This window comes from Phyllobates terribilis, unplaced genomic scaffold, assembly GCF_046119375.1.
Source record: "Phyllobates terribilis strain yellow unplaced genomic scaffold, ASM4611937v1 Scaffold_11__3_contigs__length_659146591, whole genome shotgun sequence".
NCBI lineage: Eukaryota > Metazoa > Chordata > Amphibia > Anura > Dendrobatidae > Phyllobates > Phyllobates terribilis.
In genome coordinates, this window is record NW_027362771.1 from 562,472,294 (window position 1) to 562,488,585 (window position 16,292).

Consider the following 16,292-nt stretch of genomic DNA (forward strand, 5'->3'; position numbering starts at 1 on the left):
AGGGTAGAAGAAAAAGAGAGTTTCAAGTTATGCCCGTTTGGGTATTATAAAAAGTTCACCCGGTTCGGGATTGTTGTCCATTTATTTGTTAAAGTTACCCGAAAAGTGTCCGTGAACTATCCAGCTGAGGACTGGGAACAGCCAATCTTAACTATCCGGCTGAGGACTGGGAGCAGCCAACCCTTGTAAATAGTTGCACTTCTTAAAGTGCCCCCTATTGGTTTTATAAACTCCTACCTCAATAGATACCTGAAGGTGTTTGAAAGTTTGCACTTAGTAGAATTGCACCTTGTTGGGTGACATGGACACCTGGTCACGGCAAGGACTGTGGCCTGATAAAGAGACTTTGCCGTTGAAATGTTGCTGATAATGTTTCATATTTTCTACTTAAAAGAATGTTTTATATTTGTATATTGAAAGTTATATAGAGTAACCGTAAATGAAAGAAATGTTGTATATTTTGATAAAAAGAGAAAAGTTTTATGAACAAGTAACGTTAAAAAAAAAAAAACTTTAATTCTGCATGTCTTGAAATCAATTGTCTTTTGCTCTGTTCCAACCCGGGGACGTGCTGTGATTTACCAGGGGGGAATGTAGCGCCCCGAGGGTTCGGTCGTTACAGAGGTATTGCATCTCACCCAGAGGTGTGATATCTCACTTCCAGGTAAGGATGGCGTGTGGCTCAGGACCCTAACACCCACATGCACTACACCACATTTCTGGGGGACATGGCGACAATGCTCCCAAGAGTGAGCACAACTGCCCCTGTCCCTGGCTGGAGTTGGGGGAGGGAACACCTAGAAAGGGGGAACCCGGTAGTGTGTGGGTGGGGAGAGTAGATTCAGGGTGCACTGGAAGAAGGAGTATATAAGGTGGGCACCATCTTAGGAGTGGGGTTCAGTCAGAGAGAAGAGAGAAGAAGACAGGAAGCAGGGGCTCTGTACGAGCTCTGCTCTGCGGGCAGGCCAAGTCACAAGGCCTGGGCCTTTAGGAGAAGAAAGGAGAGGAACGGAGGAGGCTCCAGGAGTGGAGTGAAGGGACCCCAGGGGTGCGGACCGGCCAGTCGCCACCGTACGTCCGCTGCTACCAGAGTAGGGGGGTCAGGTCAAGAAAGGGAACCAGATCCCTCATCTAGTGGAGGAGAGCAACTACCCTCAGCTAGTAACCGGAGGCCGTGGCATTGCACGTGTTATGGCCCCTCACTACACCCGTTAGGAAGGCACCATATAGGGCCCAGGGAAACGGAACATACGTTTGCCCGCCAAGACCCGAGGCAGCTGGACAGAAACGTGGTCAATTGTGGGGTACGACGGGCCAGAGAAAGGACACATGAAGGGGGTCCTGAAAAGCGTTCCAAAGGTACCTGGGAGTTGGCCGAGCCCCTCACCTGGTGAGCACAGTACGACATGGGCAGCCATTACCTGCAGAAGTGGCTTGGAGTGTAAAACTGTGAGTAAAGACCCTGGACTGCATCACTGGACTCTGAGTCATTACTGTTGCTCCCACGCACCATAACCCCCACCATCTGCACTCACTGCCCTGAGGCTATACTCCTCCCGTGGGGAGTTATACTTCCCTCTGCTGCGCACACAACATCAGCCTCAGCGGTCTGCCACGCAGCGGCGGTTCTCAGTGACCACAATCCACGGGTGGCGTAGTCGGACATTTAAACAATAAAAAACAAATAAACAGATCCGCCACGGGACCGGGTCACCGCCACGGAGACTACAAACCCCCAGCATTACACAGAGACCCTGCACTGGGTATACCCCACACACGGCCCAGGGGGCGCGTCATTAGCTCCTCCCAGTGGGGAAAGGAAATCTTGCCTCCCACAGCATCGTATTGATGGTTTTCTATTGGAGCAGGAGAGAGCGAGCTGATCTGCTCGCAATGTCTAAAAATGACCTCTTCCCTGAGCCCTCAGACTGCAACTCCCAAGATGCCTTGCGGCAGCGGGGAGAGGTCAGTGGTCATTTGGAACTCACCATGGCTTAAACTAGCTCTTCCTGGAAACCAGGATTTCTTTGTCACCTGAGTTACTTTAACTTTGCGCAGTGGCAGTATCGTAGCTCATGAGGTTTAACCGAGGCGTGATTATTGCTAATTGAAAACTTTTCCCAATACGCTGCCATGATGACTTGAAATACAGTAAGCATCTTCAATTTTTGTTGGTCTCTCAGGAGACTTAATCCATGGTATGCAAATGACAGAGTGTTAGCTCCTCCCAGTTGGGAAAAGAAATCTTTTGCCCCACAGCATCGTATTGATGGTTTTCGCTTGGAGCAGGAGAGAGCCAGCTGATCTGCCTGCAATGGCCAAAAATGACCTCTTCCAATGAGCCCTCAGACTGCAACTCCCAGGATGCCTTGCGGCAGCGGGGAAAGGGCAGTGGTCATTTGGAACTCACCATGGCTTAAACGAGCTCTTCCTGGAAGCCGGGATTTCTTGGTCACCTGAGTTACTTTAACATTGCGCGGTGGCACTATCGTAGTCCATGAGGTTTAACCGAAGTGTGATTATTGCTATTTGAAAACTTTTCCCAATACCATGCCATGATGACGTGAAATACAGTCAGCATTGGCAAATGTGTTGGTCTCTCAGGAGACTTAATCCATGGTATGCAAATGCTAGACTGTTAACTCCTCCCAGTTGGGAAAGGAAATCTTGTGTCCAACAGCATCGTTCTGATGATTTTTGCTTGGAGCAGGAGAGAGCCAGCTGATCTGCCCGCAATGGGCAAAAATGATCTCTTCCTTGAGCCCTCAGACTGCAAATCCCAAGATGCCTTGTGGCAGAGGGAAGGGCAGTGGTCATTTGGAACTCACTATGACTTGAAATACAGTCAGCATCGGCAATTTTTGTTGGTCTCTCAGGAGACTTAATCCATGATATGCAAATGACAGAGTGTTATTGACGCGCTCCCTGGGCTTTGGGGTACTCGGTGCCAGGCCGGTGGATACTGCGGCAATGTCAAAGTGGTGGTGACCCAAGGCGGTCAATAAAAGGGGGGTTATATTTACATGGGATTATAGTTTATATACAAAGTTCCTGACGCCACCTGTGGAATGCGGGTAAAGGGAGCTGCCGCTGCGGAACAGTCCTTTGAAGCTGATGTTACTGCAGCAAGGATGGTGTGGCTCACCACAGGAAGAGCTAGCTCCAGGGCAGTGTGGATATTGCAGGTTGTGCTGGGCGTTGTAGTGAAGGGGTTGATGGCGCAGCAAGAAACACAGAGACAAGGAAGTGCAGTCCCAGGGTCTTTACTCACAGTTAACGCAGTCCAGATTACAGGCGCCAAAGTAATCTCACTCGTCGTGCTGTGCTTACTCAGTGACGGGTTCAGTCCACCCCCAGATAGCTCCAGAGTACTTAGCAGGACCCCCTTCTGTGTCCTCTCCCTGGCCTTTTCCCTGCACCTCACACCTAGTACGTAATATCCGGTACCCGCGGGCCTTGGCGGGCGACGTCTGTTCTGTCCCCTGGGTCCTATGTGGCTATCTTCTCGGTGAGACTGGCGTGGACTTGTGGCTACAGGACATAAAGTCCTGCAGCATCCAGTTTCTAGCTGAGACTTGTAATCTTCTACTAGTTGAGGGACCAGTTCCCCTTAGATGGCCTGACCCCTCCACCACCGGGCAGATGCGGGCGTACGGGTGGCCTTCTGCACGGCGCATACCCCTAGGGTCCTTTTTTCTGTTGCTGAAGCCTTTCTTCTGCCTCTCCTCTTTTCTCTCCTTCCTCTCAGACTTGGGCCTCACTGGCTAGGCCCGCCTATGGAGCAGAGCTCCTGCAGAGCCTCTGCTCCTGCACTTCTCCTCCTCTGACTGAACTGTCTTTCTAAGATGGCTTCCCAATTTATACCTCCTTCTCCTGTGCTCCCCTGAGCTACTTCGTCCACCCACACTCACTATGTGGTTCCCCCTCTCTGAGTTCCCCCCACTCCAGCCAGTAAAGGGGATCGGCAAGTACGTGGGAGGCATCTTGCCCCTCCTGTTGGCTTGGAGTAGTGTGTGTTGAATGCAGGTGTTAGGGTCCTGAGCTGTACTCCTTCCTTACCTGAGAGTGAGATGCCACATCTCTGGCTGAGATGCAACACCTCTGTGGCGACTGAACCCTCAGGAATGCCACATTAGCTCCTCCCTGCAGTGGCAGTATCGTAGCCCATGAGGTTTAACCGAGGCGTGTTATTGCTAATTGAAAACTTTTCTCGATACCCCGCCATGATGACTTGAAATCCAATCAGCATTGGCAATTTTTGTTGGTGTCTCAGGAGACTTAATCCATGATATGCAAATTACAGAGTGTTAGCTCCTCCCAGTGGGGAAAGAAAATCTTGCGCCCCACAGAATTATATTGATGGTTTTCGCTTGGAGCAGGAGAGAGCGAGCTGATCTGCCTGCAATGGCCAAAAATGACCTCTTCCCTGAGCCTTCAGACTGCAACTCCCAGGATGTGTTGCAGCAGTGGTGGAAGGGCAGTGGTCATTTGGAGCTCACCATGGCTTAAATAAGCTCTTCTTGGAAGCGGGGATTTCTTGGTCACCTGTATTACTTTAACTTTGCGCAGTGGCGCCGTGGGGTACCCGGAGCCGTGCCGGTAGATGCTGGGGGTTGTAGTCACAGTGGCTGTGACCCAATCCGTGACCCAGGTGGTCAAACCAATGTGGTAGTGTTTGGGTATAAGTGTTAATGTCCGACTACGCCACCTGTGGAATGCGGTCATTAAGAACCGCTGCTGCAGAACAGTCCTCTGAACCTGGTGGTATAGCAGCTAAGGTAGTGTAACTCCCCACAGGAAGAGTGTAGCTTCAGGGCAGCGTGTAAATGATGGTGGTTGTGCAGGGTGTCGCGGTGCAGAAATAACCACAGAGTCCGTACAGTGCAGTCCCAGAGTCTTTACTGGTGGCAATTATACAGGCCCCAACGGGAGTACTGGCTAGTGATGGGGCCTAGTCAGTCTGGGAGCAAGCATAGAGTCCTCCTGGCCAGGTGGAGTTGTAGGCCTGCCGTTCTTGCTATACTTCTTTGGCTATCCTGCTTGTAGCTATGCTGTAGCCCACTTCCCTGCGTGTAACGTGCTGTGCTCACCCATATGGCTGGCAGCTTGGGCCTTGCGGATTCCTCGCTCCTCCTTGGCTGTACTGGTCCCCCTATGCTGCTGAGCCTCCGGGCTTCTGATGGGGGCCAAGAGACCTGCAATCTCCTGCCCTGCAGTATCTGCTGCTGGGTTTGCAATCCCCACAGCCTTGGACTCCGGTGTCCGGTTCTCTGTGTATACTGGCCTGGACGAGCTATCTCCAGCTCCAGTCCCTGGCTCCTTAGTCCTTCGCGTTCACAACTCGACTCCTGACACTAGACTGAGCTAACCCCGCCTCCAGATCCAGTTATAAAGGGCAGGATCCTCCACTTTCTGATCTGGAGCCAGGATGTGTTGCATGCATTAGGTTCCTGACCAGGAAACCCCTACTTGCCTCCAGACATGGTGTTACCTCTTTTAAGGGAACCAACATCACTGTGGCAACCAGACCCTCTGGGGTGCCACATTCCCCCCTAGTGAATCTCAGTACTCCTCCGGGACTGAACATCTTTTTGCAAAAATTAACAATAACAATAGCAATAACAATGTACATTAGAATATTTACAAGTATTATAGTCTTTATCAGGTCACAGTATAATCTGTAACCAGGTGTCCATTCCACTGAAACAAGGTGCACTTCTTGAGGGACCCGTCTCAAACCCTCCACGGAGGCCCTGGGGTGGCTGCAGGGCATTGATGATCCAGCCACCTCCACGAGTTTTTGTTCAGTGGTCTGGCACAAGGGGGCACTTTAACAATCGCAACTATGTACAAAGGAAAGTTCTTTGGATACTCACTGTCCATAACCTAAAATCTCTTTGGATCCCTTTCGGGTAACTGGAAAAACAGGTTAAGTGCACACATAAAACATTTAAATACGTTTATACTGTACATGTTAAATTCTCCAACGAGCAGGGATCTGACCTCTAGTGATTCTGGTAGATGTACGTAGTTCACTACTTGTCACTGCTCTACCCTGGTCCCTTGTGTCTACCCCCGGTGTGGTGGGTTCAGTGTGACTAGTATTTTGAGGTGACACTGGTAGGTTGGGCAACTTCCTATGGATTCTTTGGCTTACTGTGGGTACGACAGGTTCACTACTAGCAGAGGGTAGATTCTCCTGGTCTGCTGATGGGGAAACTTCTGCCTCCGGGGCCAACTGTTCTTCCAACTCTTCTGGGACTTCTGCAGTTTCCTGAGGGGCTGGTTGGAAAAAGGTAAGGACGGGTACAACAATTGCATTATTCACTTGTGTCCACGACCGGGGAAATTCTCCGAGTACTGTTTTGACCATTTCTTCCACTTCCTCTGTGGGTTGAGGGCTATCCTGGTCTTCTTTTGGGTGTTGCAGTTGCTCAGGACATTTCTTCAAGTGGTCTCTTGAAACTGTTGCTGAAGTTTCTCCTCCATCCTTACTAATGAGGCACACCTTGGTGTTATCATGACTCGAGGGTAGGATGGTGTACGGCTCTACCTCCCACTGGTCATCCAATTTGTGGAGTCGCCTCTTTCTCTTAAGGACTTGCTCTCCAGGTGACAGGGGAACAGCAGGTGCATGTTGATTGTAAGTATTCTCTTGTCTTTGTCTTGCTTGGGACAGACTTCTTTCACCACTCTCTTGCACTTTATGGTATTGTAGTTGCCGCTCAGTATCCCAATCTGCATCCGGTGAGGTGGTCTCTGGTGTTAGGACTCCCATGTCCAGGTCGATGGGTAGCTTACCAGGCCTTGCTCTCATCAGGTAAGCAGGTGTGCAGTTGGTAGAATTCACTGGGATATGGTTATAGAGGTCCACCAGATCTGGCAACTTTTCTGGCCACAGACTGCGTTCTTCCAGGGGCAACGTCTTCAACAGGTCTTTCACCACCTGGTTCATCTTCTCCCACAACCCGTTGGTCTAGGGGTGGTACGGCTTTGTCATGATTTTCTTGCAGCCGTACAGGTTGCAGAACTCCTGGAACACCTCTGCCTCAAAGGCTGGTCCTTGGTCAGTAAGCACGCATTCAGGGTAACCGTGTGGGTGGCAGAGGTGCTGCTGGAAAGCTTTGGCTGCTGTCTGAGCCATCTGGTCCTTTACTGGCACTACTACCAGGAACGTAGTAGTAGTGAGAGCGTAGACATAGCCTGACCTGCTTAGGGCTAGCTTCACGTGGTCCAGGGCTACCAGTTCGAGTGGCTGTTTGGTGATGATGGGCTGCAGGGGAGCCCTCTGGCTGTCACGGTCTTTTCTTCTCAGGTTGCATGGTCCACATTCTCGACACCACCTCTTCATTGCTTTCCTCATGCCAGCCCAGTAGAACCGTTCACATAGCAGGACTTCCAACTTCTTCCAGCCAAAGTGTCCTGCTCCTTCGTGGTACGCTTCCAAGACCATCGACGCATCCCGACTTGGGACTACCACCTGCCAGACAAGTTCATGTGTCCGGGAGTTGATGGCTCTTCGACACAGCTTCCCTTCATAGATGAATAGTTTGCCCTTCTCCTTCCACAACTGTTTGGTCTCTTCTGGAGCATCTGGATCAGGGTACGAGTCAGCTCGTGTCAGCAACTCCTTGACTAGGCGGACAGCCGGGTCACTATCTTGTGTTTCTGCCCATCCATGGTGGGGCAATGGATTGAACGTGCCTCTCTGTTGGCAGAGCACCTGTTCTTCACACAGTGGAAGCACTGGGTTACCCCATGACGGTGGAAAGCGGAGATCTCGATCTCTTCCAGTTCCTCCAGGTCTTCTCCCCCATCTGGCAAGTTAGGCATTCTGGACAGCGCATCAGCATTTGCATTCTTGCACCCAGCCCGGTACTTGATGGTGAACTCATAATTAGACAATCAAGCCATCCATCTTTGTTCCAGGGCACAAAGTTTTGCAGTGTCCAGGTGCGTCAGCGGGTTATTATCCATGAAGACGGTGAATTTGGAGGAGGCGAGATAATGCTTGAAGCGCTCTGTCACGGCCCAGACTACGGCGAGGAACTCCAACTTGAAGGAGCTGTAGTTTTCGGGGTTCCTTTCTGTGGGCCGGAGCTTCCTGCTGGCATAGGCAATCACTCTTTCTCTGCCTTGCTGTATCTTGGACAGCACCGCTCCTAGCCCCACGTTGCTTGCGTCTGTATGGAGTATGAAGGGTTGGCCATAGTCAGGGTAGGCCAGGATCTCGTCTCCCGTGAGAGCCATCTCCAGCATACTGAAGGATTCGTCTTCCGGCTTATCCCATTTGAATGGAGGCTTCAGGTTTTTGGCTGTTAGAACTCTCCTGTTAGGTTTTTTCTATCTTGCTGGTCACATGACCTTTTTTGCCTATTTAATCCTGCTCCACCTTCCTGGCCATGCTGGACTTCATTGTAATTTCTACTCTTTAGGTAGCCAGGTGCTTTGTAACCTTTCTCTGTCAGTTTTGCTAGGTCTTTTGACCTCTATGTTCTGTGTTGTTTGTTTGTCTTTTTACTACTACAATTTCTGCTAGGAGGTGTCCATCTTTCTCCCAGTCCCTAGTTCTTGTAGGGATCCCTTCCTCACATCTATAGGTCTTTGTTCAGACTAGCCGAGGACTTTAGCGGGTCTGGTCGCAGGATCAGGTTCCCCGTTACAGGGATCCAGCTTAGTTCTATTGTAGGGACAGATCTCCAGTCTTTCCTTAGTGCTTGTAGCAGATCATAACAGTAAGTCCAGCCCAAAAATTTCTCTAAGGAAAGACTTCCAGTTTCCATCATGGTGTCGGTTCAGGATTTGGCTCAGCGCCTGCAGGGACTCTTTCTGGAGGTGGCCGAGCTCCAACAACACGTGAGTAGCTGTTCTGGAGCGCATTTTGTGGAGCCAAAGGTACGATTGCCTGATTTATTTTTTGGTGAACAACAAGATTTTTTTTCCTTTAAAAATGCTTGTTTGTTGTATTTTCGTTTGAGACCCAGATCCTCTGGTGATGAATCACAGCGCATAGGGTTCATAATGTCACTTTTGCGCAAAGAACCTCAGGGATGGGCCTTTTCTCTCCAACCTAGTGATCCGTGCTTTAGATCAGTGGAGAGTTTTTTTTCTGCTTTGGGGTTGTTGTATGATGATCCTGATCGTGTCTCATCAGCTGAGACTGAATTGAAACGTTTGAGGCAGGGATCAGTTAATGTGGAAAATTATTGTACTAACTTCCGTCGGTGGTCTGCTCAGGTGGGGTGGAACGATTCAGCTTTGAAAAGTTTGTTTCTTGATGCGCTAGGTGAAAGGGTTAAGGATCTGCTGATTGCTTATCCTTCACCTGGAAACTTGCAGGAGGCAATGCAATAAGCTATACGGGTGGACAGGAGACTGCGTGCAAGGGTTAATGAGAGTAAATCTTCTGCCATGTCAGCTCCGAGTCTTGAGAGGGTCTGTACTGACATTGGAGAGCTGATGGAGATTGGGGCGATGTCACCCCGCTCTCAGGAAAAAGACCGCAGGTTTTCTGAAGGTTTGTGCTTTTATTGCGGTGAATCTGACCATTTCATTAAGAACTGTGTGCTTCGTATGAACAAAGAAAAAAAAAAAAAAGGTCAGTTACGCCCGTATAGCCTGTTTAAACACTAAGGGTGTATTTCTTTCTGCTACTACTGCAGCTCAGGAAGAATTAATTGAATTTCAGGTATTTGTGGATTGTGGTTTTACTCTGAATGTGATTGATGGGGGATTCTTGGAAAAACTTAAATTAAAACCCAAACCTTTGTCATCCCCTATTGCCGTGGTTTCTGTCGATGGCTCTCTCTTGAAATGTGTTACTCACAAGGTTTATGAATTTCCCCTCACTATTAATGGTATTCACCAAGAGAATTTGGATTTGGTGGTATTAAATAATTTGCCTTCTCCAGTAGTTTTGGGGTTACCCTGGTTAAAATTGCACAATCCTGTACTGGATTGGTCTACCAATGAAATTAAGTCCTGGAGCCCTAAGTGTTATGACAAGTGTTGTAATGGGCGCATTGCTGCTGTGGAAAAAGGGGAATTACCTGTACCTATTCAGGATTTTTGGAAAGTTTTTTCTGAGGAGGAGTCGCAAATTTTGCCCCCCCCATAGAGACTATTATTGCACCATTGAATTTGTCCCTGGAGCGACTCTTCTTAAAAGTCGTTTATTTAATCTTACTATTCCTGAGAGAAAGGCTTTGGAGGAATACAAACAGACGAGCTTGGCCGCCGGTCATATCAGACCTTCGAAGTCACCTGTGGCTGTTGGATTTTTTTTTGTCTGGACTTTCGCGAGATTAATAAAATTACTGTACGCAATCCCTACCCACTGCCATTGATTCCTGATTTGTTTAACCAGTTAGTGGGGGCCAAGTGGTTCTCTAAAATTGATCTCCGGGGGGCATACAATTTGTTGCGCATGAAGTAGGGTGATGAATGGAAGACTGCTTTTAACACTCCTGTGGGTCATTTTGAGAATCTTGTTATGCCTTTTGGTCTTACCAATGCCAGCATTTTTTCAGAATCTTATTCATGACATCCTTAGACCTTTGATCGGCAAAAATGTGGTTGTGCATTTGGATGACATTTTGATTTATTCGCCGGATCTGGAGTCTCATTGGCGGAGCGTACGTGAGGTATTACAGTTATTAATTGACAATTCGCTTTTTGCTAAGCTAGAGAAATGTGAGTTCGCTGTACAGAGAATTAGTATTTTGGGCTACATTATCTCCAGCGAGGGTTTTGAGATGGACCCGGTGAAAGTTCAAGCTGTGCAGGAATGGCCTAGGCCTATTGGTTTGAAATCGATACAGAGGTTTTTGGGTTTCGCCAATTATTACAGAAAATTCATTAAAAAATTTTCTATTATTGTTAAACCACTGACCGATCTCACCAGGAAAGGTGCTAATACGGTTCAGTGGACTACTGAGGCCATTGAAGCTTTTGTGTTTCTAAAGGAGAGGTTCAGCTCTGCTCCCATCCTTATACAGCCTGATGTGACTAAGCCGTTTTTGGTTGAAGTTGATGCTTCTTCTGTGGGGGTCAGTGCGGTGTTGTCTCAGGAAAACAAGGATGGAGTACATCCTTGTGCCTTTTTTTCAAAAAAATTTTCTGAGACTGAACTTAATTACTATATTGGTAATCGGGAATTGCTGGCTATTAAACTCGCATTTCAACACTGGCGTCATCTCTTGGAAGGTGCTGAATTTCCCATTCAGGTTTTCACTGATCATAAAAATCTGATCTATCTTGATGCTGCTAAGCGCTTGAATGCCCGTCAGGCTAGGTGGGCACTTTTTTTCTTGCGGTTTAATTTTTCTGTTACTTACATCCCGGGTACCAAGAATGTTAAAGCTGATGCTTTGTCTCGCAGCTTTTCTCCCATGGTCGGTGCTGAGGAGGAGGAGAGCATTTTACAGGAAGGTGTTGTGATTGCTGCATTGGACTCCGTTTTGGAAGATGAGATTCTTAAAGCACAGGAGAATGCCCCATCTATCACTCCCCATGGGAGGTTGTTTGTGCCTAGGACCTTTAGGAGAGATTTGCTTGCTGAGTGTCATGAGTCTCGGTTGGCAGGTCATCCAGGAATTTCTGAGACCAAGAGACTTGTGGGTTGCAGTTTTTGGTGGCCTGGATGGCAGAAGGAAGTCATTAAGTGGGTGCGTCAATGTACTGTGTGTGCTAGATCTAAGTCTTCACATACTCCTGCTACGGGGTTGCTTTGCCCTCTGCAGGTTCCTAGTGCACCTTGGACACATCTGGCTATGGACTTTATTACTGACCTTCCCCCCTCTGAGGGTTTCATGGTCATCTGGGTGGTCGTGGACCGTTTTAGCAAGATGTGTCACTTGGTTCCCTTCATCAAATTGCCCTGCGCTAAGACACTCGCTAAGGCCTTTGTCAAGGAAATTGTCAGACTCCATGGCGTTCCTACTGACATTGTTTCGGATAGGGGACCTCAGTTCGTGGCTCGTTTTTGGCGTGCCTTTTGTGACAGGTTGGGAGTTCACTTGTCATTTTCATCTGGATATCATCCTGAGTCTAATGGCCAGACAGAAAGGAAGAACCAGGATGTTGAGCAGTTCTTGCGTTGTTTTGCGGCAGACAATCAAGAGGGGTGGTTTGAGTTTCTGCCACTTGCTGAATTTGCTCTTAACAACCATACATCCTCTTCTGCTGGGTGTTCGCCTTTTTTGTTGTTGTTCTGGGAGACATCCGTCTTTTGGGTCATTCTCCAAATTGGTATCGGCTGTGCCTGAGGAGGAGAGTTTTTCCGGTGATTTGGAGAGAGTTTGGACGGATGTGCGTGGTAATCTTCAGGAGGCTAACAAAAAATCTAAGAGGTACTTTGATAGGAAACGGCAAGAGGTTTTGTTTGCTATTGGTGACATGGTTTGGATGTCCTCTAAGAATCTGTGGTTGAGGATTCCTTCTAAAAAATTGGGTCCCAAGTTTGTAGGGCCCTTTAAGGTGCTTCAGGTAGTTAACTAATCTGCTGTTAGGTTGGAGGTTCCCACCTCCTGGAAGATTAATCCGGTGTTTCATGTTTCTCTATTGAAAAAAGCTGATGTATCTAATAGAGACGCCACTGCCACTGTTCCTCCGGTGGTGGAGGACGGGGAATATGAAGTTTCCCGCATCCTGGGTTCTAGACGGTATAGAGGGAGTTTACAGTATCTCTTCGCTTGGAAGGGTTTTGGTCCCGAGGATAACTCATGGGTGAGGGCGGATGATGTTTCTGCTTCCAGACTTGTCAGAGCGTTTCACAAGAGGTTTCCTGATAAGCCTGGGCCTAGGGGATCCGGAGGATCCTCATAGAAGAGGGGGTACTGTTAGAACTCTCCTGTTAGGTTTTTTCTATCTTGCTGGTCACCTGACCTTTTTTGCCTATTTAATCCTGCTCCGCCCTCCTGGCCATGCTGGACTTCATTGTAATTTCTACTCTTTAGCTAGCCAGGTGCTTTGTAATCTTTCTCTGTCAGTTTTGCTAGGTCTTCGGACCTCTATGTTCTATGTTGTTTGTTTGTCTTTTTACTGCTACAATTTCTGCTAGGAGGTGTCCATCTTTCTCCCAGTCCCTAGTTCTTGTAGGGATCCCTTCCTCACATCTATAGGTCTTCATTCAGGCTAGCCGAGGACTTTAGCGGGTCTGGTCGCAGGATCAGGTTCCCCGTTGCATCATAGGGATCCAGCTTAGTTCTATTGTAGGGACAGATCTCCTGTCTTTCCTTAGTGCTTGTAGCAGATCATAACATTGGCCTTCCTGGACTGGCCTACTAGGAGTTCCTGCATGGGTGCCGACATCTTGGTGAAGCCTTGGATAAATCTTCGGTAGTTGCCCACCAACCCGAGGAACTGCCGCACTTCCTTGATAGTGGAGGGTCTTGGCCAGTCCTTGATTACTGTGACCTTGTCAGGGTCTGGCACTACACCTTCAGCGCTTACCACATGACCTAGATACTGTACCTTGGGCTTCAACAGGTGGCATTTTGATGGCTTCACCTTTAGGCCAAAACCAGCTAGGGCTTCAAACACCTCTGCCTGGTGCTTCAGGTGATCTTCATAGGACTTGGAGTATACTATGACATCATCCAGGTACAGCAGGACTGTCTCAAAGTTCTTATGTCCTAGACAGCACTCCATCAACCGCTGGAAGGTTCCTGGGGCATTGCAGAGCCCGAATGGCATGCAGTTGAACTCGCTGAGGCCCATCGGGGTTGTGAATGGGGTCTTTTCTTTATCCGCCTCTGCCACAGGAACCTGCCAATACCCACTAGTGAGATCCAAAGTAGAGAAATAATTAGTAGATCTTAATGCAGCTAGTGACTCCTCAATACTGGGTAATGGGTATGCATCTTTGTGTGTGATGTGGTTAATTTGCCTGTAGTCTACACACATTCTCATTGTGCCATCTTTTTTCCTTATGAGAACTAATCGAGCTGCCCAGGGGCTACAACTGTCTCTTATCACCCCAGCCTCCTTCATCTCTCGTAACATCCCTTTGGCATTTTGGTAGTGTGCAGGGAGTACAGGCCGATACCGCTCTTTAATGGGTGGATGGTCTCCCGTGGGGATATGGTGTTGAACCCCTTTCACCTGCCCGAAATCGAGCGGGTGTTTGCTGAAGACCCTTTCACACTCCTAGACCACCCGGTATACTCCATGTTTTTGGTGCTGAGGGGTGGAGTCAGTGCCCACGTGTAGCTTCTGACACCAGTCCTCCATCTGTCCCTCGGAGCCATTATCCTCTGCCGGTTTGGATGGAGGTAAGGGTTCCACTGTTTTTATAGAATTGTGGCTGACGGTGAATAATTTGGCAAGAGTAGCATACCGGGGCAAACGGACTTCTTTTTCCCCAATATTCAGGATGCGGACGGGCACTCTCCCATGGCGGACATCAACTACCCCCATGGCTGTCAGAATGGTGGGCCTACTGTCAGAGTCGACGGGCTCTACCAGGGCCTGGTAATCTCTACCCCTGAGACCGATTGCTGCCCGGCACCATATCAGCATTTCACATCTTGGGGGCATGGCAATAGGGAATGGGTCACTCATCCTGACACTGCCAATTTCATCACCAGACAATTCTACCTGTTGTCTTCTCATCAGGGCTCTGATCTCTCTCTGCAGAACCCGCTGCTGACTGGAACTGGTGGTTTCCGCAACCTGCTGTAACAAGACAATAATTTCTGAAAGACAATTTTCAATTACATTAGTGCCTAAGGTTATCATGGGATGACTTTCTTGGCGATCAATGTCAACAATTATCATTCCTTGCGCCGGCAATTCCACTTTGCCAACCTTTATGGTCACTTCTTTAAACCACACTTGAGGTACAGGCTGACCATTGCTGGCATAAATGCTTAAATGTTCTTCTGGACGGCGGGTAATGTCTGAATCAGTCCAGTATCGTTTGTAAAGAATGTAGGGGATAGTGGTCACCTGGGATCCAGTGTCCAGCAACGCGCTCATTGGGATGTCATCAAGCACGACAGGTAGGACCGGCCGTCCCCCCACATACTTGTCTCGCCAGCTGTGAGGGCCTGGTGGTCTTACACCTGGGGGGTTGGCCCTCTGCCCCAGGTTTTGCTCGTTTAAATTACAGTACCTTGCATAATGTCCTGGCTTGTGACAGCGGGGGCAGATGGGTTGTCTGTCCTGGTCGTAGCGGTTACTGTTCCTCCCTCTGGTGGGTGGAATCCTCCTCTGTTGTCGTCACGGGACATCCTCCGGACTGGAAGCCAGCTGGATCTTCCCCTTGGGAGACACCTGCAAGGACTGCACAGTTTTGGTTAGTGCAGCTACATTTTTAGTCAGCTCTTGGACCTGAAGGTGCAGGTCTGTTGACGGGGCATTGTCCAAAGTCTGTGCATCAGCTCCTACAGGCTCTGGGGAAAAGGGTGCCACCTCCTGGTGGTATGTGATAGCTGGGCACCTGTGGGATGCAGTGCCACCTGGTGTTGGTTCTCCCAGCACCCAGATGGCTCTGTCTTTAAATTGTGCAAAGTCCAGATCAGGGTTTTGCAGAGCCATTATGCGCAGCTGGGTCCGTTGAGCGCTGGACAGGAGCCCCTCAATAAACTGCTCAGTTAACAGTCTGTTCTCATCATGCACACTGTCGGGGTCTTCTTCCCCCCTAGTGAACCGTGGCCTACCTTCTTTCACTTTTCTTCCGTAGGCCGCAGTTCCGCAGGTGATGGTCTCCTTGTAGGACCTGGCGTCACACGCGTCTGACGTCAGCGCTCACTGGGGCTCCTTCCAGGACCTGGTGCTGCATCAGTGCGTGAGGCAGGGCTTGGGCTTCGCATGCTTCCAGCGGTTACGCCCCTCTTCTTCCCGCGCGGCGACCCAAAAATGGCAGACAATGGCGGGAAACAGCGGCAATTGGCAGGAAAACTTCACCACGGTATGCGACACAGTTCGTGAAGTCGCACAGTACCCGGTGGCAACGGGGACGAAATCCTGCCGACTACGCCATAGTTGATGCGCCCCCTGGGCCGTGGGGTACCCGAAGCCGGGCCGGTAGATGCTGTGGGTTGTAGTCACAGTGGCTGTGACCCGGTCCGTGACTCAGGTGGTCAAACCAAAGGTGTAGTATTTGGGTATAAGTGTTCATGTCCGACTACGCCGCCTGTGGAATGCGGTCAATATGAACCACCGCTGCGGAACGGTCCTCTGAAGCTGGTGGTATAGCAGCTAAGGCAAAGTAACTCCCCACTGGAAGAGTGTAGCTTCAGGGCAGCGTGTAGATGATGGTGGTTGTGCAGGGTGTCGCGGTGCAGAAA

The 16,292-nt window shown here is 49.3% G+C and overlaps 3 non-coding genes across 3 annotated transcripts; all 3 read left to right on the plus strand.

Moving 5' to 3' along the window:
- Positions 1 to 2,046: 2,046 nt before the first annotated feature.
- LOC141167844 (U4 spliceosomal RNA) lies at positions 2,047 to 2,187 on the plus strand. Its single transcript, XR_012251631.1, has one exon. It is a non-coding gene; the product is annotated as a U4 spliceosomal RNA (small nuclear RNA).
- Positions 2,188 to 2,468: 281 nt separating this feature from the next.
- On the plus strand, positions 2,469 to 2,608 carry LOC141167973 (U4 spliceosomal RNA). Its single transcript, XR_012251748.1, has one exon. It is a non-coding gene; the product is annotated as a U4 spliceosomal RNA (small nuclear RNA).
- A 1,529-nt stretch (positions 2,609 to 4,137) lies between these two features.
- LOC141167969 (U4 spliceosomal RNA) lies at positions 4,138 to 4,277 on the plus strand. The gene has a single exon (XR_012251746.1). It is a non-coding gene; the product is annotated as a U4 spliceosomal RNA (small nuclear RNA).
- The last annotated feature ends 12,015 nt before the right edge of the window (positions 4,278 to 16,292 follow it).